We start from the raw sequence: 27,570 nt of genomic DNA, 5'->3' as shown, positions 1-27,570 counted from the left end.
GAATTGGGAAAACACCTTTCCCATCTGGCCTGGGAGAGCTCCCAAGGAACCTTTGAATGATTCTTTCTCCAAGGCCCCAAATAAATGTCCAACTTTCTAACATACACACCTTGGGAGTAAGAAATTATTCATGACACAAGAAAAATACAAAAAGCGATGTCACTATAAATTCTTAAATCAGCTGTTTTCACTTTCTAATCTTTAAGCATTTTCTTTGAGAAATATTGATAAATATTTCTCTTAGCTCTTTACAAAGAATTGGCTTATTGATGTTTGGGGGAGATGATTTATTGCAGTACTAGAACAAAATTAATTCACTTTTAAATGTGAGCTAAGTTTTAAAAAAGAGAATGAGTGCTTCAATGCAAGATCCAAATGCCGGTGTCTCAGCACTGGTTGCACAACTCTGAAGGGCAAAAGTTAATGTTACAAACAGAACAACATAATTTTTGAGATTTACTCACTGGAGACTTACTTTCCTTATCACTAAGATCTTTATTTTTATTTACATTTAAAGAGGAAAAATGTTATGCTGGGCACCTATCTTTTCTTAACAGGTCTAGAGAAAGATGAAGATTATCAATTATGTGAATAGCTGTGTAATCTCCCCTGATTTCTAAGAAACTCAGCTACCATTCAACATTAGCTCGTAATGGACATAACATATTCCTGAACTTTCCATTTCGTTGATCTCTAAACTTCGTGCAACTTTTTACAAGATGGGATGAAAGAGAGGTAAAGAGGATTCTTAAAATGCATTGAAATTACACTTTGACTTGATTAAACACATATCAGTGTCAACCAGCAAGCCTGTGATAATAAGTTACCTAACAGTGATAAACAAGTACCATGGGAGAAAAAGTATGTATAAAACAAAAAGAATGTCATTTTGTGATCTAGACATCAGGATTCCTTTTTCAAATGACACTTTTTAATCATGCCTACACTGGCTATTGTTTATGTCACAACTAATCAGAGAGCCAGGCAGCAAAATCTTGAATTTCCTAGGTTTGGTCCTGTCCTGCTGGAGTTTTCCCATACCACAGTCTGTCTGAGACATCGAGTCTTTGTTCATGTTCAGCTCCCTCAGCTGCAGGCAGCCTCAGAGGTCACTGCATCCTCTCCAGAGCTACTGGAGCAGTGTCCGGTGTGGCAATCTCCTTTCCTAGCTCCCTGCTGACCATCATCCCTGGCAGACAGCTTGATGTCAGCAGCCCTGGATCTGCCAGGTGTCCTCACCCACCTGCAGATGAGCTTTCCCAAACCCATTTCCCATCTGTTTAAGCCAGAGTTGAAAAGTATCACTAGGTTCCTAACCTGTCCTGTGCACCCAGGGCGTTGTTGTGGCCCATATAAATAATAAAATGCTTAGTAGGCACTGCAGCTGTCCCTTCAGCATTCACCACCCTACTTCAGTGATGCCTGTAGCCAGCATTGCTTCCTCACTCCCCTGCCTCCCAGCACTGGGTGCTTGACCAGGTTCATTAATAATGAGGGTTCCTAACTATGAATTATGGCAGCCAGAACAGAAACCTACATTTAAAGGCCCTGTGATTTCTGCTGTAAAAATGCTTTTTCTTGAGGAAAAAGTGAAATTGAAGTTCTGACACCTTTATAATTACATAAAATACATACAAAATTTTACCTTTAGGTCTCTAAAGTCATACATTGACATCAGTAGGAAGCACATCACATTGTGATCAAGGGTGATAAAATTCCCTTAAAGTCAGTTCTCAGAACTAATGTTCCCACTCTCAAGGCCCAGTGTGCTGCACAGAAAATTAAACTCTCACCATTTACCAGTATGCATGCATACAGTCCAGGTTGCTCTGCTGTCTTTTGGCAGCCATTAAAATCCAGGAAAATATTCCTCTTTACATTTCCTAAAGAAATGCCTGTTCTGCTGTGACTGCTCTTCAGCCTCTGAAGGCTAGGAAGAGAGAAAGCAATGTGGGTTGTATCTGACCCTCCATTGAAAAAAAAATGAAATAGCATCAAGTGGGGAAATTCTTTGCTTCCTCTGTGTTTTGCAATATGCAAGAATTGGGCAGCTGATCTGCAGCAGTACTTCCAGCTAGGACTTCATTCACATTTGAAGCCATCAGATAAGCTTACATATTAACTCTGCTGATTTACGTTAACACTTAGCCATGGTGACAAGTACTCTTTGCACTCACTGCACACTTACACTTTGTCTTTCTGCTTGCAAGGAATTCAAGTAGACATTAATGACGTTAATGAGGAAGAATAAGAGTGTGCATGTAAGCAAAGCTTGAGATATTGGCAGGTACCAAGTCTGCAAAGGCAGCAAGCAGAAAATACTGATTAACACAACATGGTTTGCACTTTCGTCAAAAGATTTGTTCTTGTTTTGCATTCATTCTTTAAAATATTGATAAGGTTGTTTGATTTGGGTGGTTTTGTTGGGTTTTTTATAGAAGGAATTTTGTTACAAATATTGGAATTTTTTAAACTTGTTTTGTTCCAGCACAGAGGTTATAAAATTCAAGGCCAGAAGTCACTGTTAAATATTAGAAGTCTCATAATTCGGATATAAATGCTCCCTCTGGAGAGCCACAGAAAAGATACAGTTGTCATTTCTGCTCAGAAGCACAGAAAATCAGTTTACTCTGTCTTTACATCGCAGAGGATTTTGTTACTGAAAAGAGAAACGCCTACCTGTTTAGCCATGTCAGTCAAATCACCAGCTGCAATTCCTTTGCCTGTTTGCTGCTCCAAAACACCAGCATGTGCACAAGTTCTTTGCCAGCCACAGCTGTGCACGATGTGTCTCCTAGGTGAAAGCAGAATCAACTCCTTCATATCTATTGCATTTGTTTCTACCACAACAATTAGTGCTCAAGTAACCACAGTGCTATAAGCTCACAACCAAACTAAGACCTACATTGGCTGTAGCAGTGACCAACATCAAAAACAGAGCACAAATGTTATGTTCTGTTCTTCAAGAAGTCGGGACTGGGCTGTGGCAAAATAATCAGTTCAAGGGACAGAGTAGCTCTGAGTTGTCAGGCAACACAGGGTACAGAGGGAGGAAGGCAACAGGAGGGAGACAAAAACCAACAGGAGAATTCCAAGACTGATGGTCCTGAAGGGTATGTGGGAAAAAAGTCAGAAACTTTGAGCCTTGCATTAAAAAAAAAAAAAGTGGAAACTCCTGCTGTTGCACTGTCACACTGACCTCTCCTTACTGAGCCATGTAACTGTATCTTCAGATGAAAGGTCAAAATTTAGGTGAAGAGATGACACTTATCAGACTGTCTTGTCATGGGTCACTTAGGAGGCAGCCACTGATCCATTTTCCTGAACCAGGGGATCAAATCCATGATTCCTAAAGTGTTTCTGATTAACATTTTCTACAGAGCCAGCCTTGGCTGTGTAGCAGGCAATTTGTAGTTTACTCTAACAAGCGCATTGCTGCTAGAGCTAACATTTACATAGCTGCAGGTGGATGCCAGTGACGTTAATAGAGATGGATAGGAGGGGAGATGGAAGCCAAACCTAAGATAGCAGCAGAGATTAGACAGGCATACGAAGGTAGCAAATAGAAAATATTGATTGCTGCTTAGTATAGGACTGTACTCCCAAGCTAGAGCACTCAGCTGAGTCAGGAAGCTGTATTTTTCCTCTTACAATTTCACTGAGTCATTTCAGCAATTTTACCCTGTTACTTTCTTCCTCTCTGGCAAGTAAGAATAATTGCCTTCTTCATAATACACCTTTCCCAAGCCAGATGAGTAATCATGGCCCTTCAATCTTTTGTTGTTTTAGTTTCTCCCAGTTTTGTCTCATTCTGATATATTCTCATCATATATCAATGATTTTGCTGAAGTCCTCTGAGCTGATAGTTGTTCAGTTTAAAAGAGAAATATCTGTGCTACTGCCAGTAATCTCATCTAGATCTTCTTCATTACAGTATAGGATGGGTCAGCTAGACAACATGCAGCTCCTGCTGGGATAACACATACCCTGGTGTATGTATGCTAACAGCACATTGGTAAGTCAAAAAAGCACGTGCCCTAAATTCCCTGACAGCTGCTCTCTCCCAACAGCAATGCCTATGTTTCCCAAGCTTATGGAGCACTGCCCCTTTGGAGTTGATGAGGGAGAAGGGAAAAAGACTTTACAGGATTTCTGACCAACCAACAAAGCACAGCTGGCAAAGGGATATGATTCAGGGAGCAAGTGATACAACAAGAAGGCAGGTGGGAATCTGGTGACCAGTCAATAACAAATACTGACTGTCTAAGAAACTAGCAGCACAGCAAAAAGGATGCTTTATGGTCAACCTCTTTGCCTCAGCAATGTTGGCATTAAAGCAGCATATTAGCACATCAGAGCAGGAAAAAAAAGTTGTTTCTAATTTATCAGATTGGAAGCATGATGACTTCTGCAGCTGATCTGAGAGTTTACAGCTTAGGACCCATTTTTGGGGTCTGTTCTTCCAAATACCAGAATAAATGCAGAGGTCTTATTGTATTCTTCATTTATTGTATATTTGGCTCATATCTACAACATATGGCAAAGAAGGTTGCTGTTTACCTCTTGAACCACTGGAGTCATTTACTGCATATTGTTTTTAGCTCTTTTTTCAAGGACCCTCATCCTAGAAGAATATACACTCAGATCCTCTAATGTATAAGGTTTTCATTTACATTACAAAGACAAACATTTACATTACTAAAAGACGATCACAGACAAGCTGAGAACATATGCTGTTAGCAGTCCAGGTCATGCTGCCCTCAGACAGCTGCAAAGGCAGGAGCAGAAACAGGCTTGGACTTGTGGAGAAAAGCCACAAGGCTGCAGCCCAGGAGTCAGTACAAATCACTGTGTGTGTCTGTGTGCTCCTGACACAACCATAGGGACTCTCAGGCTGTGACTACACTAGATCCTGCTGAATTACAACCTAATCCTTTCCTGACCAAAGTGAGTTGGAATAACAAAGGTGTGCAAGAGCCAATATTTATATTTAAACAACAAAACTCTCTAAGTCACTGCTGCAGACAACATTGTAAAGGCTTCAGGAAAGCTAAAATTAAGGCAGAGCTCCACCAGGGCCAGAGAACAGTACTAATTTCCCACAGCCACAACAGTCTGGATGAGTCTTAAATTAACTTCAAATTTCCTGGCCTCAACTTAAATCTCTCATTTATTAAAATATCAGATAAGGACTGTTAAGGTTAATTTCCTCATATTTTTTGAAGAAAATTTAAAAATTTTTCATATAAGTTTGCACCCAGAAAAGAATTGTATTTTTCCATCATCTGAGCTGGAAACTGAAGGGAGATGAAGTATGGCAAAGGAAAAAGAGTCTGGAATTCTCAATAAGAGGATGAAGAGAAGTAACAATGATCAAACAGTATTGAGGCCAGGCCTGTTTAATGCCTTAATCAATGATTTGGACAAAGGGATCAAGGGCACCCTCAGTAAGTTAGAAGACAACACTAAGTTTTTCAGGAGTGTTGATCTGGTGGACGGCAGGAAGGCTGCTCAGAGGGACCTGGACAGGCTGGATCCATGGCCAAGGCCAAGTGCCAGGTCCTGCACTTGGATTACAATATCTACAGGCTGTGGGAAGAGTGGCTGGAAAGATGCCCCTTGGAAAAGGACCAGGACAGGCTAGTCAACAGCAGCTGAACATGAGCCAGAGTGTGCCCAGGTGGCCAAGAAGGCCAATGGCATCCTGGCCTGGATCAGCAATGGTGTGGCCAGCAGGAGCTGGGCCGGGATTGTCCCCTGTACTCAGCACTTGTGAGACCAAACCTCAAATCCTGCATCCAGCTGGGCAATCACAGCGAGAAAGACATTGGGATGCTAGAATGAGTCCAGAGGAGGGCAAGGGAGCTGGTGAAAAGAATACATCATATGAGGAGCAGCTGAGGGAGTGTTTAGCCTGGAAAAAAAAGGAGGCTCAGAGGGATCTGAATAATCTCTACAACTGCTTGAAGGGCGGTAGTAGCCAGGTTGGGTGGGCCTCTTCTGCCAGGCAAGCAGTGACAAGATGAGGAAATTGCTTTAAGTTCTTCCAGGGGAGTTTCAAACTGGACATCAGGAAGAACGTTTTCACTGAAAGGGTGGTTAAGTGTTGGAACAACCTGTCCAGAGAGACGGTGGAGTCACCGCCCCTGGAGGTGTTCAAGAAATGAATGGACGTGGCACTTACTCCTGTGCTTTAGTTGGCATGGTGGTGTTTGGTCAAAGGCTGGACCCTTGAAGGTCTTTTCCAACTTTAACAATTCGATGATTCTATGTGAGCAAACAAAAAACAAAAGTAAACGGTTGGAAGAAGGAAGAAACCTAGAGAAAGAATGCCCTATGCTGCAACAGAGGGTAAAGGGTAACTTGCTTTCCTACACTGGAAAGACAAGTCAAAAGGAACTCCATGAAGTCAGCATCTGTGTTCTCACACCAAAATATAGAAAACGTGAGGTTAAGAGCAAGCAGCAGGAATGCCTGACTGCATAGAGAAGAAGGATCTGGATTGAAGAGCAATTCATAAGAGAAACAAAAAGCCCTCTTGAACTGTTTTCTCTCTGCCTTTGAAATCGAGGGCCCTTATCCTAAAGTCAGTTGCAGCAACTAGGCACCTGTGGCCAGCCATGTATGAAACTTTCCAGCATTGGGGGGACTAAAGTATATTAACAAAATGTATGGATGAAACAATATTTCACAGCAAATTATTTTTGTTTTTACAATTCCCCTCCTTTGTCCATATTACCATTAGCAGTCAGGACAAAGCCTTCTTTTATTTCTTGCCATTTGTAACTGTGTAGTAGAAATATCTCAGAGGCTCAAGCAATACTATCTCATAGATTGTTCAGACCTAGAATAGAAGCTCAGTATTGTGTATTAAGGAGAGGGATAAAAGGGTTTTTATTCCTTTTTAATACCTGACACTGAGCACACACTCCCATATCAAAATAAGTTAACCATACAGTTGCAAAATCCTCACAGTTATGTCGGGAATTTATTGTTCCCCCCCGCCCCCAACCACCAGAAACAAAAATTTAAGCCTAGATATACTGAGCAGGAGATGGAAAACATCTTCATCCGTACAGAGAGCCTGGACCAGAAGATCCTCTGAATATTAGAGGAGGAAAACTAACAATGTGAAGCTGATAGGCCCTGGTTTCCAATACCAAAAGAAACAAACAGAGTGAAGCTTCACTACAAAAATAAATACTTGGATCTCCATTGTACCTCTGAATGCTACATTAAGCATCAGTTCTTTTCAGTTGAGAGACAGCATTTTTTTTTAGTTTTCTCAAAGGACTTGGATGCTCTATTGTGGCCAGTCTGTGATCTGGCTTCACTTCCCACAAATCAGTATCAAATGCAGAGAAGCAACCTGCTACACAGGCATTTTGCAGACAAAAATAGTGCAGAGCCTAATCAGGAATCTCGTGGCAGGAAACAGGCCTTCCTACAACAGGAAGCATAGGAAAGACTACTGGAGACAGCCGTCCAAAAGCAGCTGCCTTGCCAAAAAAGACAAAATGGCTGTATACTGGCAACTCTTGCAGCAGGAAATCACTGAATTAAGTACTCAATCTACTGAGCAATTTAGTGTGTCATCTGCTTCCTGGCAACAGATATTTGGAATCACTTTTACATTGCATTTCAGCTGTATCTCATAACTGGATTGAGTACAGTGTCCTCTCCAGTAAGCAAAGAGGTCAAGGTCAGAGGCTTCTCTGACTCCTACCCAAAATAAATATTTTTAACCCTTTTCCTTTCTTCATTTTCATCATTTTATCATTTCTAATTTAGGGGTCAGACATTCCTGTTTCTAGTCTGATTTGGGGCCAGGGCAGACTGAGTCACTGGTACAAGTCTGCCAAAGTTAACTGTGGTCTCCATGGGACAGTACCACAGTCTGATAGGAGATAAATATCAGGTCATAGTGAAACAGGGAAAAGAAGACCAGTGGATTCTCCTTGTGATTTTTTTGATGGAATGTCAGGAAACTTTTCAGGAAGTTTCTTCTCAACATATTTTAAAAGATAGATAGAGAGTGAGACAAAAAGGAAGACAGAGAGGGAGTGAGGTGGAAGAGGAAATGAGAGCAAGGAAGAGAGGAAGAAAAGAAAAGAAAAGAAAAGAAAAGAAAAGAAAAGAAAAGAAAAGAAAAGAAAAGAAAAGAAAAGAAAAGAAAAGAAAAGAAAAGAAAAGAAAAGAAAAGAAAAGAAAAGAAAAGAAAAGAAAAGAAAAGAAAAGAAAAGAAAAGAAAAGAAAAGAAAAGAATATTTTTTTAACTTGGTACCAATGTTTTGATGCAGACAGTTGACAAATTTAGTTATTTATTCAATCCTTACCTAATATATGTTTGTGCATCTCACTGAAGACACAAAATGCAATTTCTGTTCCTTCATTGGTTCCTTAACACATTGGTTGCCTGGCTTTTGAAAATAGACAATAGGCTGTGAATAAAAACCATGCACATGAGAGAAAGAAGCCAGACAACAGATAATCACACTGTCAGAGTACAAGTTTCTGCTGTTGCATAGCAAAACGTGCATGCCATATTTAAAAAGAAATCATGTCATTGTGGCCAAAGGAGAGAGAATGTTACGCCTAATTAATTGTGAATTTTTAGCACAGTTATATAAAGTAACTGAGTTTGCATAAAGTGACTGATGTCTTTTAGATTTGCTGTAGTCAGTGATGTCCATCTACTTTGGTAACTACAAAAAATCTCCCAGTTCAGGAGATTTGGAAGTTGTGAAGTGCCATGTGCTAGGGATTTTTAGATATATTTCATATTTGTTGAGTCAGGAGGCACGAAGTCTATGGCAAAATGAGACTAACAGCAATAATAATCACCTCAATTCAGCTTCAGCTATTCTGAGAAAAAAATATCTGGCTTCTTAGTCTATCCTAATATTTTCAACATACATTATAAGAGAAGGTTTTGTGTCTGAGGAGACTGGCAAACAACATTATATTTATGGCAAGAAATGGGAAATAGTTTTTTGAGGAAAGCTTACACAAAAGGACGTATGCCAAGTTTACAATATACATGAGTCAGTAGGATCATGAACACTTCACAGTCTGCTAGAAAGAAATGGCAAGCAAATTTTGAACTATAACTTTAATTACTGCAGAGACTAAAGTTTCAACCAAAACTTCAAAGAACAGTCTGACAGTTCCTAAATTATGTGTTTGCTTCTTTCATACTGTTTTCTTGTTTCTTTTCTGTCACATTCTTTGGTTTATTATTTGCCATGTTTTTAAATGCTTCCTGTGACAGAAACAACCTCCTATGGCTATGAGCATTAAACACTTGGCTAAATTTCAGTGTCAGAATAAGAAACTACACTTAAGTTAATGCTTTTGCAGTTAAGAGGTTTTTGACAATTGAACATTATGGGGCAATTCTGTAGAAAGAGCTGATGTTTTGACAGGACTTGATGAATTTCTATGTGTGCAGGTTGCTGTTCTATTTTACTCCATACAGCTGGGCTCTGCTTAGGTAAAAAAATGGGGAAGATCAGGATGAAAGCTGAAGGATTTAAGGATGGAGTAAACACATCTGAAGTCTAGGTCTTGTGTCAGAATAAAATTTATTCATTTGTTGCAATTTGCATTGTTTCTATTCTCTGATATTCTTCTGTTTTGCCTCAGAAATAGGAGAATGTGCAGTTTAGTGAGATGTTTCCCTGTGTTAATGTGAAGGCATGAAGCATGTGACTTTTCTTTCACCCTGCACTGAAAATACAAATTAGACCCTGTCTGTTGACTTGTGTCCTCAAGACCCCATCCTTGGGCTTGGAGACATTTAAGTCCCTTGTGCTTCTTCCAGCTACTTACTACACGTCTAGAAATTAAATTCTCCAAATATATATAAATCAAAGCAAGGCCAACACTACCTGTGTCTAAACCATCCTCTGGCTTCTGGAGTTGTAGTAATAGGGCAAAAACCAAACAGGTATTTTCAAAGCGGACTCACAAGGATCTTGTCCTAAATTCGCTGCCAATAGCTGAGGTCCCTAATCCATCTGAGCAGCACTTAAATGTAGGGGTTTTGCTCAGCCTGAATATACCTATGACAGCATGTGTTCAGTGAACTCTCTAAACAGTCACAGAAGGGCAGCTCTGCCACTTCCCACAGACCAGTTGAATAATTACTGGACCAGAAAGACAGAGAAAACAAACCTACAACCTAGGAGCTGGGACAGCCTCTGACAGTGTAAGCAAGGTAAAATGGGAGCTCTCAGAAGACAGAGGGAAGAAATGGAGGCCAGTCCCTGCTGCCCCATATGCACCAGGCTTGCTCTGACCACTGATACAAATGTACCCATACTGTCACCTCTGCTTAGCTCCTCTCCTCCACATTTAAGTGAGGCCCTGACACCACAAATCATTCAGTCAGAATCGAACTCCTCTAAGGCCCAGAATAAAACTTGTTTATCTTTCCAGGGAGCCTTGGCCAGCTCTGCACCAGGAATCTCACCTGGCTGCTATGCCCTGATGTGCAGCCGAACACATCCTCTTGAACATCTTCTCTCAGCAGCTGATTATAAAAACAGGCCATGCTGCAAGTACCATAAAAGTTCACAATGCAGTCTGGTGCTTATTTCCTGCAAGATGCCATGTTGGTACTAGTTCAGTTTTGGCTTCTCCTGGTATGAGGGAGATTTCCAATAGAGCAAAGTAGTGAAGGAAAAGGAGGGAAACTAAAAGGAGAAGACAAAATAAAGGAGAAGGGAAGCTTGGACTGAGAAGGGAAAGTGAAAAGCCTTTGGAAGAGGGTAATGTGGATAAAGTGTGTAAATCTGGTGTTCCACTGTGTTGCTCTAGTTCTGCCAAGACACAGGTAGGAGATGAGAGGAAATAAAAATATGGCAAGTGTTACTGGAAGGACTGACCTCTATCTGACACCACACATCTCTAATGCTTCATCAGTGTTAATGACTGTGCAGAGTTTGCAGGGCACGCAGAGCACAATTGCCCAAGGTCCTACTCCATTCAAATCATTATCAGTTCCCTTTCTGGCCCTTTCCTTCCTGCTAGACACAGAATTATACCAAAATCACAGTATCTAATGTCCCTGAATCACAACAAAGTTTTGATGATTAATCTCTTACTTCTATGTGCTATGATCCTTGAATTATACACACATGGATGGAGTCCAGATATTGACCCAAATCAGGATTTCACAAGTTGGAAATACTTGAAATTCAAAAATTCAAAAGAAAGTTGCAAATTACAAAACCAGCTCAAATCTCCCTGCGTATTTTGGGACGGACATCCATTAGCACAATTTCACATGGAAACTGGGTGGGTGGGTAAAATGATTGAGTTCAAATACAAGGGTGGATGATGAGAGGTGAATAGGGAGCTGAGGGTGGAATGTTAGGAGCACCACCCTTGATTTCCTTTTAACCTGCTATAGCCAGGCTTATATCCACCAAGCAGTGCAGCATGTAACCACCAACTTCTCCATCTGAGAAAAACAGAAGAGAAATTTTAAATTAATTTTCAGAGCATTCTCTTTGCACTTTCTCTTTTCTCGTATTTTTAACTTTCTAAGGCAGCTTAAGGCAATAAACACAATGACAAAGAGGGAATTTAAATGAGTTCTAAGTATGATGCAAATGCCACAGCTTACATGTGCATTGCAATGGCATTGTTCATTTCAATAGCAGAGCAACAGAAATTATTTTAATGGCAGTAGTTAGCCTAGTCCTCCAAACATGGTCTTATACTATATTTCTAAGTAGGCAACTTAGAAACGTGGCAGAGCCATTCAGACATGCTCAGCATCAAGTGAGCTCCTCAGAAAAGAACTTGATCAATACTGAGTTGGGTCAAGAAGTCCCAAAAGTCTCCACCACCCTGAAAAGTTCCAGCACTTCATAGTCACCTGCCAATTTGCGTCTGTGATAAACTTTGGTCAGTAGGGAATGCCGCTGCTTGTGGCAGCAGTCTCCCAGTTCCTAGCTTGATCCCTAGAATGTCTCAAGGAACATAGCACTCAAGCACAAACAAGCAGCAGGCTTACACAACAATGACTGCATTGCAGAGAACGGAACTGCAAATAGAACACGGCAAAAAAACTCCCCTTCAGTCAGAGACAAGACTGTGGTAAAGAAAGAACATTAATTTAACATTAATTTTTTTGGGTATAAACACCTCCTGTAGAGATTCAACAATGAAAGTCTTACTTCTGGGGAGCCTGACTGTGAAACCATGAGAGAAAGAATTGACAGGCTGAGGACATTTGTAGGATGGACTAGCACACTGCTCCAGAGGTTCTGACATTTTCTCTCTGAACCTTAGTAAAGAAACTTGGTTTTGGAAGTTGCACAGTGCAGAAAGCACAGCATGCCCTGCTGTGAAAGAAATGAGTCTGACACTCAAGTTGGAAATTACAGTGCCACCCTGAATGAAACTGAAGATGTTATGCAATATCTATTAGGGCAGGTGTCTTGAGGTCATAAGAAGGTTTATGTCTCCTCGACTTTTAGAGACAAACTTCACTTGTTCTTTGTGTATTCATATCTGCACACAATACCAGAAACTATTAAACATAGGTTTTAATGTTGTATGTATAAAAAACAATACTTGTTAGTTTTTTTAGAAAGGTCAGAAAGGCCATTGTGAAAGCAGTTTGAGTGTTACAAATGAAAACAGCAAGTTAAAATCTACAAGCATAATAGCCCATAGCAGGACCTCTAGACAAATTCCTCAAAGGTCACAGAAACATTATCTGGTAAAAAAAGTGCCAGCAGGCACCTTATTCCAAGTAACTGTTTTTAAAATACAAGTCTTCTCTTCTAGCACAAATAATTCCACTAAGAAACAAATGACCACTTCCACAAATGTTCTAAATATATCTACTTTGTCAGCATTATATCACCACTTCAACAAAAAAACTTTCTGTTATTATTATCTCTACCTATCATTGTTCAAAACCTTCTTAACTACCACAACTGCACAAAAACTGACTGAACTGAATCTGCTAGTCCAGAAAAAGCTGCAGGTGAAGCTCCCTAATTACCTAAGTAGTTGGTAGAAAGACAATACTCATCTGCATCTTGAAGTGGTTGCATACAGATTGTTTCCCATCCACATTTCCTCTGTCAGAATAATGTATGGGGCATGACACTCTCACTTGCCTTCTGATTAATATACCCAAACCCTGAGAGCACAATTAAAAGAACAACAAAATATTGCTATGTAGTCCTTACCCTTTGGCTTCCAAAGTGTAATTAGTGATCTAATAAAACACTATTTAATACCCAAACACAAACCTACCACTGACTGGGTCTCCTAGATAATTGACTGAAAAGTCTGGTAGCTTCCCAACTTTTTTTAGCTGCTTCATTTCTACAAAAGAATCCAATGTTATAATTTGGTTTATGTGCATTTTCTCATCCCTCTTTAGAAAGCCCAGTTAAGCATGATCAGTAATATTAAATATGTGAGGGAAAAAAAAGCACATCACTTAAATAGAAAGTAGTGAGTTTACGTAGTCCGTTCTGCAAGGAGTCTTTATGTCACAACTAAATCTTTTAAGTCCCTTTATGCTTTGTAGCTATTTGTAGCTATTTATAGCCATGTCCATCATTTGCATCCTATAGTTTGGGGTTTCTTTTCCAGATATAACCAGAGCTTCCTCCCTCTCTTTGTTTATGTGTCTGCCTGTCATCAGCGTAGCGCCAGCGACTGTCTCTGCACTTTGCTGCTGCTGCTCCCTCATCCTGTTTATAGGTCAGCCACGGCTTCCATTGCCTCCCCGCTGCTGAGCAGAACTTCCCATAGCACTTCAGGATGTTTTAGTCACTTTAACCTGTGCCGCCTGTCTGGAGCCAAGTGTCTCCTCTTTGAGCTAGTGATGCAGGCAGCATTTGCCTCAGTCAAACTCAGCTTTTGTTTTGTGGGAGGCCCAAACCTTTCCAGCTGCTCTTTGCACGGAAATGCCACTGGGTCCTATTCGTTGTCCCATCCCTTGCAAAGGCCATAGACAGACTCACAGCTGAAGGGTGAAAAATTTCTTGTACCCTTTCAGTTCCAAGCACATGAAGCCTCACAGTGGACAGCATCCTTGCCAGCCACTGGACATGGAGAAAAAAATGGTACCTCTCAGTTGAATATCAGTTTTTATTTTTCTGATCTAGCAATATCAAAGGTCCTTAACACAACAATTCTTTAGGCACTTACTTAAAAGGGAGACACAGCAAGAAAAACAAGTGAGCAACGTCATGTGATGAAAATACACAAGACACTGGAGGAAGAAGCGATTCAGCTGTTGAGCACAGAGCCAGTGGCTGAAATTGAGCCAGAAAGAAAAGTGCCTAGATCTCCACAGCACTGAGAGAGGATTTTCCTTCCAAGAAAGCCAGAAGAAGATTAACAAATCCGAGACCTCTAATGAACATTAGGACTTTGTGCTTTAAGAAAAAAATAGGAATAGGAGTGCAGCACCTGTACAGATCACTTTTTCCAGTTACAAATACATAGTAGCAGAGAACTATTAGTAAATTCAGAATATTTTGGTAGGAGGTTGTTGAAAGACAATAATGTCTGTCTCCACAACCTCCTCTGTATTACAGCATAATTCAGGGTCCATCTGCATCTGTCAGGCAGGAGTATGCAGACATCTCCTTTGACAGCAAGTTCAATCAATTTTGCAACACACCCTGCTAACAATTGTTGTGGGGGTTGTGATGTGCTTCACAATTGTTCATGTGCTACCTTGCTGCATTTTGCTATTTATAAAGACACTCAAAGAACATACACTGCTAAAACTCCTCTCTAGCTGGAAGATGAAGTGCAACAAATCAAAATAACAATGGATGAGGGTTACCTGATATCTGCCAGACACTACTGCACACTTTACAATCTCTGCAGAAGTCCCAAAAAAACTAAATGGCAATTACACACACAATTTTCACAAGTTTAACATTGATAGTGAGGTTCATAGCTAGCACTTGTGCCTTTTAAAAATTCTCATCCTAGTCTTTACAATAATGCCAAAAAAAGATGCATAAGAAAAACCAACATCTCAAATTAAAAGTATATTTTACGCACAGTTGAGCAAAATTAATGTATCATCAAAGCATTGTTGAAATGTAGATTAAGTTAAGCACATGGTACAAATGCATATTCTTTGAAAACAAGGCTGATCTAATCATTATGTTTCTTTAGATACCACTGTAAACTTTTAAAAATCCTTTACTGTAATAAAAAGTTGATGATTCAGACATCCAGGCAGCTTCCTCTGCACTCAACAGCCACTGATCTGTGTTGTGTGACAAGATCACAACTTCACATGGACCCAGTGTGACCAAGATTTGCAATGCTGTTATGAATCCCATGATATATTATCTCTGTGATAACACCAGCTCCTGGAGTCATATGAACAAGTAGGAATCTGTTTGGGTTTCCTGCTTCATAAGAAAGCATATCTTCATCCTATAATTTGGGAAGATTAAATTGAAAGATCTGAAATTATTAGTAAACACACAAGATCCTAATATTTAAAACATGTTTTTTTCACCCCCAGGTATGCTTAGATTTCACTTCCTGTTGTACTCCATAGCTCAATTGCAGTGCAAGAGATTATACTTATGTTTATATATTCCTCACTTTGTGACATTGAAAAAATTTCACTGTACCAAAAAAACTGCCTCACTTCAGTAGTGCTGAAGGAGGGGGGTCCATTCTGATTTGGTTTAATATCTTATCAGAAGACTAGTGTAAGAGCTAATAGAGATACTTTTCATTAGCATAATCACAACACTGTCTTTCTGTGGTAGATTCTTCTGTTTTTTTCTTTTATATTGTTCCCCTCTTCATTTATGTAGATCTGTATTCATTTCACACGCAGCTTCTCTCTGAATCTATTATTCAACTGCTCATTGTCCTATTCTCTACTTTCTTTTCAAAGGTTCCAAATACACGTTAAAAGATTTGATGGTCCAAAGAGATTAATATACTTGATATGTTCCAAGACGATCATCTGTGCATTACGTTCTTAGTTTCCTAAACAACAAGGACAACAAACCAGAAAGGATCCAGGTACCTGAGCACGGCCCTGTTATTATCAAGCACCAGCTAAGTAGTGCTGAACTTGCCTAATGTCTCTGACGAAAAAACAAAATGACAAGCTATGGAAAGGCAGAATGACACTTAACTCATTTTCCATTACTTCCCTGCCAGCTTCTGATGGTGTGCAGTGATACAGCTCACCAGTGTGCAGAATGACTCCTCTGTTTATAGCTGCTCTCAGTGCCAAGGCCCACAGATGTTCACATTTTTCCCCATGTGGATGGGATATGAGATACAATCTTACCTTCACATCTAGTCCGGAGAGAAGCCAGAGTTGAAGTCTTCTAAGTTAAAAGGGAGCTTCCTTTTCAAAGAACTGTTAACAAGTAGTTAATGGGGGGAAGGACCAGGGGGGAGTCAGACTGAGGGCCTAGAGCTTCCTCAGAAATGATAGCCCAGGAATAAAATAATTTCTCACTGATCTTTTTATGTCATTTCTGCACACAGAAGGATGCTTGTCTTTCTCTTCTGAAGACTCTCGGTGATTTGGGAGGAAAATGTCTAGGAAACTAATAAATTTCAAAATATGTCTAGTTAGTTCAGAGCACGCAAGGACAAGGAACATTTCAGTGAGAGAGGGCAAAACTGGAGTCCAACAAGTGCTACACACCCGGGAGTTAAATTTGATTGAAATAAGAATAGTAAAAGAAAGTGAGCTAGATCTGCATAAAAGGAAAACATGGGAGTGAGGGAATCAGGAAAGGGAGAGGAGAGGAGAGGAGAGGAGAGGAGAGGAGAGGAGAGGAGAGGAGAGGAGAGGAGAGGAGAGGAGAGGAGAGGAGAGGAGAGGAGAGGAGAGGAGAGGAGAGGAGAGGAGAGGAGAGGAGAGGAGAGGAGAGGAGAGGAGAGGAGAGGAGAGGAGAGGAGAGGAGAGGAGAGGAGAGGAGAGGAGAGGAGAGGAGAGGAGAGGAGAGGAGAGGAGAGGAGAGGAGAGGAGAGGAGAGGAGAGGAGAGGAGAGGAGAGGAGAGGAGAGGAGAGGAGAGGAGAGGAGAGGAGAGGAGAGGAGAGGTGTTTGGTGATTTTATTCTACCCCTAAGTACATCTTCCATTGGTGTGATCTGGCTCATGGGTATGTCCTGCTCTCCAGATATATTCAGTGTGTGTCCCAGGAGGGCAGCAGGGAGAGTGGGAGGTGACTTATCACCTGCTTCTCCAACCCACACAAGTTAAGACCAAATCAAGATTTGTCAAAAGTCAAAACTGGCTCTAACTCACTTTTCATTTTTTTATTGTTTTCAACATGAGTGCAAGGAAGAGTTACTTTTCAGCGTGTACACAGATATACATATACATGCATTTGTACATGTGTATCTGCACACATGTATATATATGTGCATGCATACATATATCTACATATTACATTGCATTCCTATATGCCTATCAAAACAATTTCAGACAACTCAAACCAGTGCAAGGGAGCCAATTTGATAACTGAAAACCTGTCAGTAAACATAGATTGATTGGCAGAATTTCTTACATGGATAAGACATCAGGGGTTAGAGCTAGTCACAGCTTTTCACAATAGTATTTCTCAATGGACTTTTTCTTTCCCTAAATGCAAATAACTTTATTTACCTTTACCGAAAGGTATTTACCTTTGCAGAAATACAGATTAATGTGTTTGCTTATTTGTTATCAGCTCTTCCTTGTGTCCTGGGACAGGACCATTGGCTGCTTTACTCGGCCAAACCAGCAGTTCAAGCAGCCTTTTACTCTAGGAGCAGCTTTTCCCAGCTGCAGACGGCAGTGTAAGAGCGCCTTCTATGTTTAGGTAAAAGAAATGCAAGGCAGAAAAGCCATGGGAAACTTGAGTCTATAGAGCTAAAGCCCGTGTCTCTTGGGTGCAAATTGTTCTATTCTTAAATCCGAAGAAAGAAGGGTAGAAGAGCTTTCTTTGTGTTAAAGGAAATGGGTCAGACTCATCCTCAAGGTAGAAGGATATAGCTGTCCTCTTTGGAGTATGATTACAACTACATCCTACTGCAGCGTAGGTGTACTACTCTGAGGAGTCTCAGTTCTATTGCCAATTACATTTTTAAATAAATTTTTAAAATATTGATCATTTTCTCTGTGGCTTTTAAGGACCTATGGGGCATTAATGCCATAGCTTCAGAGGGAAAAATACCAAAGAGAAGAGTGAAGAAGCTCTCATTACAGAGCACTATTTTTTCCTGAATCACTTCAGTGATTCAGTTTGCCAGGCAGCTTCACAAACAGCTGTAATTGCACAACTAAAGCAGCAGCAAACTGCGGTGGAAAGACACAAAAACCAAATGCTCAAGTAGACAGAAGGACAGGAGCCACCTAAGCCAACAAAATGCCATTGCATATAAAATTAAGCAGAATTTGGACATCCAATAGCCACCTTCTAGGTGAAAGTTTAATACCTAAGATGGAAAAACATGTTTTTCTTGGTGGGCAGACCACCTAGTAAAGTTGTGGCTTGGCAAAGCCTTAGGAATATGTTAGTTTAAGCTTCATAAATATGCCATATCAATGGGATAGCCTGCATCCTTAAAACTGAGTGTCTTGGCAGCTGTACTTACTGTAACCCATATACAATGGGTACAAAGTTAATTCCATTGAAATCCACTGCGCAGTAGCCTTGAATATCATGCAACACTTCTACCTTGATTTCAAACTCCCTATAATCCTCCATTTTACTTTTTCTGTACACCCTGATTTTGAAATAGACTCTTGATCCATACATGATCTCCATAAGAACAGAAATAACTAGAGTCAGAGTGAGTTACTTTTCTATTTGTCTCTGTCCTTCCATCATTCTGGTACATTCAGGACATCCAGTCCTTACTCATTAGTAAAGTTTTTTGAGATACAGCTTCCACGGAGCTCAGGGCAGCACCATAGCACTGTAGCAAATACCACTTTGCAACCCTAACTGCTGTCTGTATACTTTTAGTCAAAACAAGAGTCCACACTACTGTCCTTGCACACCCTAGAGGAGATTTACTTGCCAAACTATCCTGGAAAACTCTCTTAGTAGAAATGAGACATACATATACCAGCAATGTATTTCCCCTCCCTAGAGCTTATACAAAAGGTTTCCCCATCAGTTCCAGGTCTTTGCCAGGCAGTTCCTTTATTCCATTATCTGCCTTGTGACACAGGTGTGGTCTACTTTTGCCAGAATATTGTTCTTGTTTGGGAGCAGAATAGGTGAGATGTTAGGCCAGCAAAAGCCATATTATAAATATCACTGTATTTCATCTGAAATGCCCTCTCATTGCAAAATAAAAGATTTAGTGTAACCCCTAAAGGATGTTTTCTTGGCAAATAATAAAGTAATCTCAGGCATGTAGACACGCATATGAAAGGATAGGATATAAAACTCAGTGTTAAGGCAAGGCATAGTTTTTTTAACTTAATATAGCCCTTTCAAAATACATCTGTCTCAGAGGAGAAGAAAGATGTGACCGGCTGAACAATATAAAATGTGAATCATATAATGCTTCATGTATTTTGGCCAGTCCAGTCTTCATCTGTGACACTGGCTTTTCCATAGACATTTTCATCTTCTTGAAAATTAATAATAGAAGATTTAAAAAAAAAAACAACTTTCATTGTAGGCTGCAGGCAAGGGATGGTATGTGATCTGTGTTCAACCATAATAAAACAGGACGCAGGAAAACAGCTTCTATGCAATCTTGGGCTTTTTTTCCTCCCCTACATTTACGTGTTTCAAGCTTACCACCCTTTAGACAACAGTGCAGTTATTCATCCAGGGATGTGCTGGAGACAAATTGGTTCATGTTTTAAAAGAGTGATGAGAGGTGGCTGTTATGTAAAGTTCATAATACTCATCATCTTACCTCTGTTACTTATTTGATCATCACAGAGCAATCCAGTTTGATTTTAAATATTAATATTAATCATACAAATCTGAAACAAATTAAATATTTTTTTTTCTCTTTTCTGTCACTGACCTCTTGACTTCATATGTGGGCAAGTAGTGTTGCTTCTCTCTTCCTCTTCTTCTGCCTTGTTGATTGATGCTGAAAGTTCTTTGGAGCCATTTCTGGACTATATTTCATGCATGGGTCCCATCAGCTGAAAGATGTCCTAGCTTCCCTGCAAATTCTCTATTTCACTGTAAAATATTAATAATTAAATGTGCTTGAAGAAATTTGATCTGACGAAGACAAAGGTGGTAACCAGTGATTCAACAAGCAGTTAGTTGGCTTTAAATTGTTCTCTCGGATCTCTCACAGTTAGTTAAGTATACAAATTGAGTAGTTTTGTTATTCTTGGAGTGTATTACCAGAAATAATTCCAATTTAAAAGCTCCTGTGAAAGACAGGTAGAATTGAGAAGCTGGCACATGATCAAAACAAACAAAAACCCCAAACAACACAGCGTTTTCTCAACTTTTTTTGAGCTAAGCATAAAGATGGACGGTTTAAGTAATTGCTTCCATCAGAGAGATCGTGATCTTTAATCTTAAGAGATGAGGGAGTTGCCCTAAATGCCGTGTGCTACAAAGTTTCAGTTACCTAATTAAACAGGTAGTGTATTCAGGAATGTACAGGTAAATTTTTCAGTTTGCAACACTGTTCAATAAATCTTAGAAAACTATGTAAAAAAAGTAGAGCCAAAGGTTAATATTTCAAAGAATAATGAAGTTTTTAATACTGAGAAGCTTTACTTTGGCCCATGAATACTTACATTAAAAACTTGTCTCAGATTGGGAGAAAATAACCTAGTTTTCTTAGCACTCACTTGAAACTTTGAAGCTCCGTAGTGAATTCATTATTCTGCCACTAGGTACCATTTTACCCACTTACTGAGAAAATTTATGCAGGGTGAATCAAGAAAGTCTGCAGTTTTCAAAGACAGAGTTATCTATTTCTAACTATCTCAAGTTGTCTCTAGAGGCATGAGTCTGCTCAGTTCTGTATTCTGTGGCTCACTTTTGAAGGGTTAGTTAAATTTTTTGTGCATAGCAGATTGCAAACCCACATTTCCTGGCACTGAGATGAAAACCTTCCCAACTCTGTACAGAAGCCCTGCAACAATAAGACAAAAGAGTCAAGATTTACTGAGGCAGAAATGACAAAGGAAAAATTTGGACCTGGTATTCTTCCAGGTTCATCCAGAAGAAGGAAATCCTTGTACCTATGAAAGCTTTTTACATTTTCTATTGGAAAGTTATTGGATAAACAATCAGAAATCTGACCACCCACTGATTTAAACCTCCCCACTCCTTTGAACTCTCAGCCATAGAATCGTAAGTAAATTTTAAAAATTAAATAGAGGAATTATTCAATTAAGCATTGCACCACTAAAGAGACCAGTGCCCGAGTCTCTGTGCAAACAATGGCCTCTTACACATGGGCCATGCCCTTAAACACACCCAGATACCAAAAACTGCCAGAAGACAGTGGATGTTGTGTGATATTTAGGGATCTATGGTCTTCCAATAGCAGCACTCCATCAACACGATGCTGTAGGTAGCACCCAACATAAAGACTGTAGCATGCTTGTTTGTAAACAATCTCAAACATAAATATGGATTCTGCTTTCCTCTTACTGCATGGAAAGAACATACAGATTATTTTTCAGAGCCTCAAACTAATACTGCTGCAAACACCAACATTTTAATGAAACCCCTTAAAAATCACAGACTTGGATTGCACTGGCACAATAATGGTAAAATTTGCTTCACTCCCTCCATATATTCCACAGCAGCACGTGCAAGCATGGTCACAGCAGTGCTAATAACCAAATTCACTTACACAAAAGCTGTCTTTGTGTCTGTTTGGTGTGCTGTGGAGTGCTTGCAGACATACCTTGCATTCCTACCCTACCTAAGCCCCTGACTTAGATGTACTTTCTGTGCATGGGAAACACATGTGGCTTCACTGAGTGGGAACCTATCCCTTCATCTCTTTTTGTCAATTCCTGAGAATGATAAGAAAAGTACATCACAAGGTTTAGGTACAAGTGATGTTATCTTGAAAATTTTCTGCAAAAGCTGCCAAGGATGTAATGATAAAACAGAAGCTGATATTTCTGGTATAGAAAACCAAATGGAAAAGAGAAAAAGTTCCCATAGAAGCTGTAGTTCTGCCATGCAATATCATGGTGAAGTGCCCACCTATGGTGTATAAAGCTACACTATATGAGATGTAACAGACACACGTATGTACATTTATTTTACTGATTTGACAATTACATTCAAAAAAACCCTTATGAATGCCACTGTATTAACATGCAAGCATCTCAGAAACCCTTTAACCTTACCTAGGTAAGTAATTGCATGATGGGGATTCTTGCTTGTTTGCATTTCTTTGAATCAGTAGCATGGAATAGACCAGAATATCAGACCACAAAACATTCCTAACATTTTTGAAAAAACATAATACTTTCAATACTGCTTAATACTGTTTTAATACTGCTGCTGTCAGTCTTTCAGGTGACCATTTCATACATTTGTTCACACAAACACCCCCCAAATAATGTAGGGAAACCCCACCTTAGTGGTTACAGGGTTTATGTACACCCACAACAGCACTGCAGGTAAGTTCCATGTGCATGTTGAAATGACCTACAGAACCCCACTGCTATGCTGAAAACTAATGTTATCCTGTATATTTTGATAGGTACTTGATTCTTATTATTTTTTCCTCTTTGGTTGGAGCACATTGCAGGTAGGTGTGTATGTACTGCATACATACGGACGTATAAAAACAAGTCATGCAAGTCTTGAGTCGATTAAATATTACAGCAATGCACTTATATGGAATCATATGCAGAAATTTTCACACTCAGGTCAATGTTTAACAGCGTTAATGTGATTCTTCAGCTGTCCTTTATAAGTATATTCACCAAGAAACCCTTCTAAATCGTGTAATCTTTGTTGCATTTTTCAGAAAAATTGACTCAGTGTTGAATGTGTTCAAGAAGAGGCATTGCTTAATAGATTTCAGTGCCCACTTGTTTCAGCTATCTGCAAAAATATAATTTCTTTTCAGTTTCTTTCCTTTCTTATTACATTGTCATTATGATTAATTGCCTCCAATTCCACAAATCATTTCAGTTCTCAATATATTCATAAAAAGTAACTCACCGAATAATAAGTTCCAATAATATTTTTCTGTCACAATTGACACAGTCTGTCTTAGAACTGGTCCTACTAACTGCTTTCCTAGTTGAGGCCAGAAATTATAAGATATAATACTAGTTGTTTGCTGGTTCACAAAGTACTTTTTTACTCTAGTGAATACAAACATAAGAGAATAAACAATAGCAGCTTCCTAAAACTTAAAATATCCTCATGAATGTGAATTCTTAAAAAACATATGCAGAGAGAGCTGGCTGTACCAGTCCATTTGTGTAATCAATATAAAATAAGATGGTAAAAGTTCACACTGGAAACCAGGAGCAGCACAGGTCTCCAGGACTCTATTTGCCATCACTATTCAAATTAGCATCTCAGATGATATGAAATAATGAGTAAACCCTTCTCAAAATACATTATTAGATATGATAATTTCTCTTCCACTGCTGCCAGCCAGCTAGTGAGAAAATTAGTCTATTAACACAATTTAAGGCCTAAAGGGGCTACTAGGTTATTTGTTGTTCCCTCCAGTACATCACATGTCAATAAGTTTCATCCAATTGTCCCTGTGCTAAAGTCATGAACCTGCCGAAAGAAAAGGCACTGGATTTTGACTTGAAGAATTTAAAGGGCAGCAAATCCACTCCCTAGCTTGTCCTGAAGGCTTATGTACTTCACTTATGAGTTGTTCCTCCTTGAAATTTGTACAGGATCAGTTGCTAGCATTCACTGTGCTGCCTTCCTCCTCTGTGCCTTTTTATAGCTAGCACGTGCTTCCTAGGAAGACAGATTTCAATCAAACCACCTCCCAGACACTTCTGTATCCACCTGCAGGGTGTATTCTTCAGCCTTCAGCTCACTTGCGTGCATCTGCTCTGCTGTCTTCAGTTTCTCACCCTTCTGTCTCCCAAACAGCCTCTGTGTTGACTGCCAAAGCCCAGCAGCACTGTCACAGAGGGAGAAGCTGTCTCCCCGGTCTTGGCGTTTAGGAAACAGCCCAGCACTGCCTTAGCTGCCACTCTCTGCAGAGGGTTGTTGCTGAAATCTCTGCACAGACACCTCTCCACGTCCAAAGTCCATGTTCTGCAGTTGTGTCCAGATTTCTTTGATCCTGGATTAGGTACTGTCATTGGAAAATGGCTGAACAGCCTTGCTTATCACATTGCTGCTATCCCTCAATTTAACAGTCTGCTGATTCCTGTATTATCTCCACATTTTCTCAGCAATGAACTTAGACTGTTGCTAAAAATAAGCACTGGTTTCAGTCTTGTGACTGTCTTGACAATATCTTGCTTAATCTAGGAGGGCTTCTCATTTGCAAAGAGTTGTAGGATTTTTCATTTACCTTGCTTTTGACCTATAACACTATGTCTATACAAAACAGTACTAATATATAAATCAGAATACAGCAGTGCTGATAAAGCATCTCAACAGTCACTGATCACGCTGATGTACATCAGTCATGTCTTTACCAACTTTTCTATGCTATATTAGTACAAGTTAACTATACCTACTGGCTTTAAAAGATTTTTCATAAATATTTGCCATCATCCGTCTCAGATAGTAAAGGTCTGTAAGAGTCTCTACCAGGTGAAAATGAATTCTTCTTTTTACAGGTACACAGAATTATATTTAATGGGGTATTTCTTTTGCCTTCCCAAATACCCACCTAGTAATGTGTCACCTAATTTACAAAATTTACTTTATAGCTCAGGTATTTATGCTCTCAATCCTTTGTTTTCACGGAACTTGTTTTTTTCTCTTCTTCTTTTGTTTCCCTAATAATTTATTTTTGCTTTTACATAACCTGCCATTTATTTGATTGCTATATAATTCTTTAGATTTTAGTTTTGTGTGCATATGTGTATACACACTCAAATATACATTTTTTTTCCACTTCGTCTTTGAGTAAAGAAGTATTTTTCTTTCTGACTATTTGGTAGATTACTACTTCACAGAGTTTTCAAGCTGTATAGCTGTACCAAGAACACAGAAAGTAGTAGTGTCTTAAACAAGGGACATGTTTTCACTGACATAGGCTTAGCAAAGCCTTACCTCCCTTACAAAATTAAGAATTTTAATTATTGCATGAATTTTCAGTTTCCTAGTTCAGAATATGACATACACAGTCCCCTGGGACTGCAATATGCTGGCCAGTCCTGAACTACAAAAGACAACAAGAGAAGAGGCTAAAGGTATTCCCTTTTCTTCCTACCCTTCTAAATGCCCTCTCCTTGCAGCCAGGCACCTCCAAAGACCTTCTTACAAAGCAATGCTAGTCAAGGCTGAACAAAGTGTTTTAACACAGGAAGAGACCTCAGAAGGGAACAAAAAACACCACAACACCTTAAGATCTATAAATCATGAAACTGAGGTGAAAAATATCACTAACAGCTCAGAAGTAATTTTGCAGGCAGAAGAATAAAGCCTTTGCATATGTGCCAAAGGAAATCCAAAACCCAAGCTGAAGCAGCCCATTCCTTGGCCAGTATTAAGTTTATAGACACAAGTCACTTTCTTCCCTGTGCAGATAATGTGTCCAATAAAGCAAGTTTAAAAGTATTGCAGTCTGTCATGGGAGAGATGAATCCATCTAGTGAAGAAGCACGGAGTCTTTCACAAATTTTACCTTAGGAAAAAATAAAGGCATGGGGAGACAGTTGCAAAGAATATATTGTAAACATTGGAAACTATTGTTAGATCAATTATCAGCTTATCAGTGTCTGATACTCATTTATCTGTACAAAACAGAAGCTACTAATACAAGTCATGAATATCTTACCCACTCTTCAACTTCCTCTGCCAAACTCTCCATTCACCTCAAATATTTGTGAAGTTTTCACTCAGAAACAAATCCAGTTCTGACAATAATTTTTAAGCTTTTGGAAGAAAGCAGTAGATTAATCGTGAAAGAAATGTCTTTATTCCATTTGGCCCTGCCTTCATTATCAGGAAATAGAGTATTTTAAAAGAATGATGAATTTCTTCCCAGCCATCTCTCACTCTCCCACCAGAGATGAGAAGCTCCATATCCCAAACATAAAGATTTGACATTTAAGAGAGCAAGAGATAAGCAAGGCAAGATGTAACACTGACCCCTTGTCTACTTTTCTTTTCATTGTTCATAAATAACTAGTACAGTGATCCAAGGAGGAGCCCTTCCAGCTGAGCTATCGCAAGACTTATCTGAAAACAGACTTCGATGGCTTTTTTTTTCTCGTCTCCTAAAAAACTTGTATATTTTTATACTTTCATATTTACAGGCTTTGAGCAAAGACAGGTCAGGGAAGTCAGAATGCAAAATGTCTTCAATGTTAAAAGGGGAAAAAGTAATGAGATTTCACGCCACAAAGTGGCTGCACAGATGTGACTTTGCTGTTTATTTCTCAGCTCTAACTCTCTAGAATTATGTTGTTATAACTCTGTCCAGAAGATCTTCCCCAAAGCAGGTGCTTTGTAGAGCCACAAGTCAAATCCCAGACTTATATCTCAACGCCTGAGAAACAGTCAAAATCACTCCTGCATAGCAAATGAAGGTGTGTTGGAAGTAGACATCATTCTAGTAGCTCCAACCCTTTATTCACAGTAAACAGTAGCTGTTAAGATATGACAACAGGAATTTTGGAGTTGTAGTGTGCCAGAGATCCAGGAGATTAAGTCACTTTTTATCCATCCAGTAATTTTCTGTACTACCCACAGTTGCTAAATTAAAGCTGAGGGGGTCAGCTAGCCTTATTACAATCTGTCCTTTTATTCAGCTTTCTGAAAATGCCTGGTCTGACCAGAGCCGTGTGTAAACTCACTATCTATAAAGCTAAGTCTTGTTTTAAAAGAAGGACTGCCTGTTCCCCCTGCAACCCTGTGTTTTATTTAACATGCATTATGAATCATGCAATGCTCCTGTGTTACCATTTTGCATCAGTCATTCTCAAGGATTTACAGGGAGTGGGCACAGATGATGTGACTGGATGAAGTAACATGGATTTGCAATTATCCCCTGGTATACACTTCCAGTCACTGGCATTAGGAAATGAGAGTTCATTGCACAGAGCTAAGCTGCTTTGGGAAAATACTCAGGAAACATGTGGAAGAGATATTAACAGAAACATTTCAGCTATCCCTCATTGGTGCCAGATGCTGAGTAGCCAGCAGAAGCAAATTATTTTTAGGTTGCTGCTCATCATCTGTCCTGAGGTCAAAAGTGTATGCCCTTCAGAGAAGGGAGGCATGGCACACTGGGAGGCAGCCGGGTGATGCTTCTACTGTAGACTGAGCTTCCTTTGCTTTCCTTTCAAGTATATTATAGTCTTTAATGAGAGTACTCTAGAAGGGAGAAGAGTTAGTGGATAGAAGCAAAGAAGAAATCAGTCTTGTGAACAGACAATTCCCTCATTTCTCATGCTGATTTCTATTC

General features: G+C 39.6%; 1 long non-coding RNA gene across 2 annotated transcripts in view; it reads right to left on the bottom strand.

The window, feature by feature from the left end:
- Positions 1 to 20,771, bottom strand: part of LOC148224368 (uncharacterized) — a 32,530-nt gene extending 11,759 nt beyond the window's left edge. Inside the window, exons 1-3 of one of the 2 annotated variants that reach the window (XR_015802482.1) lie at positions 20,023 to 20,771; positions 8,337 to 8,441; positions 2,680 to 2,794 (exon numbers count right to left, since the gene is read on the bottom strand). This is a non-coding gene — a long non-coding RNA (uncharacterized LOC148224368). Of the gene's footprint in view, positions 1 to 2,679; positions 2,795 to 3,199; positions 3,382 to 8,336; positions 8,442 to 20,022 lie in introns of those variants that run through there. The other variant, XR_015802483.1, reaches the window with a different exon arrangement.
- Positions 20,772 to 27,570: the final 6,799 nt, after the last annotated feature.

Source organism: Sturnus vulgaris, chromosome 3 (genome assembly GCF_052056855.1).
Source record: "Sturnus vulgaris isolate bStuVul1 chromosome 3, bStuVul1.hap1, whole genome shotgun sequence".
NCBI classification, from domain to species: Eukaryota; Metazoa; Chordata; class Aves; order Passeriformes; family Sturnidae; genus Sturnus; species Sturnus vulgaris.
Note: the sequence above shows the minus strand (reverse complement) of the source record. Positions and strands in the feature narration are given on the sequence as shown.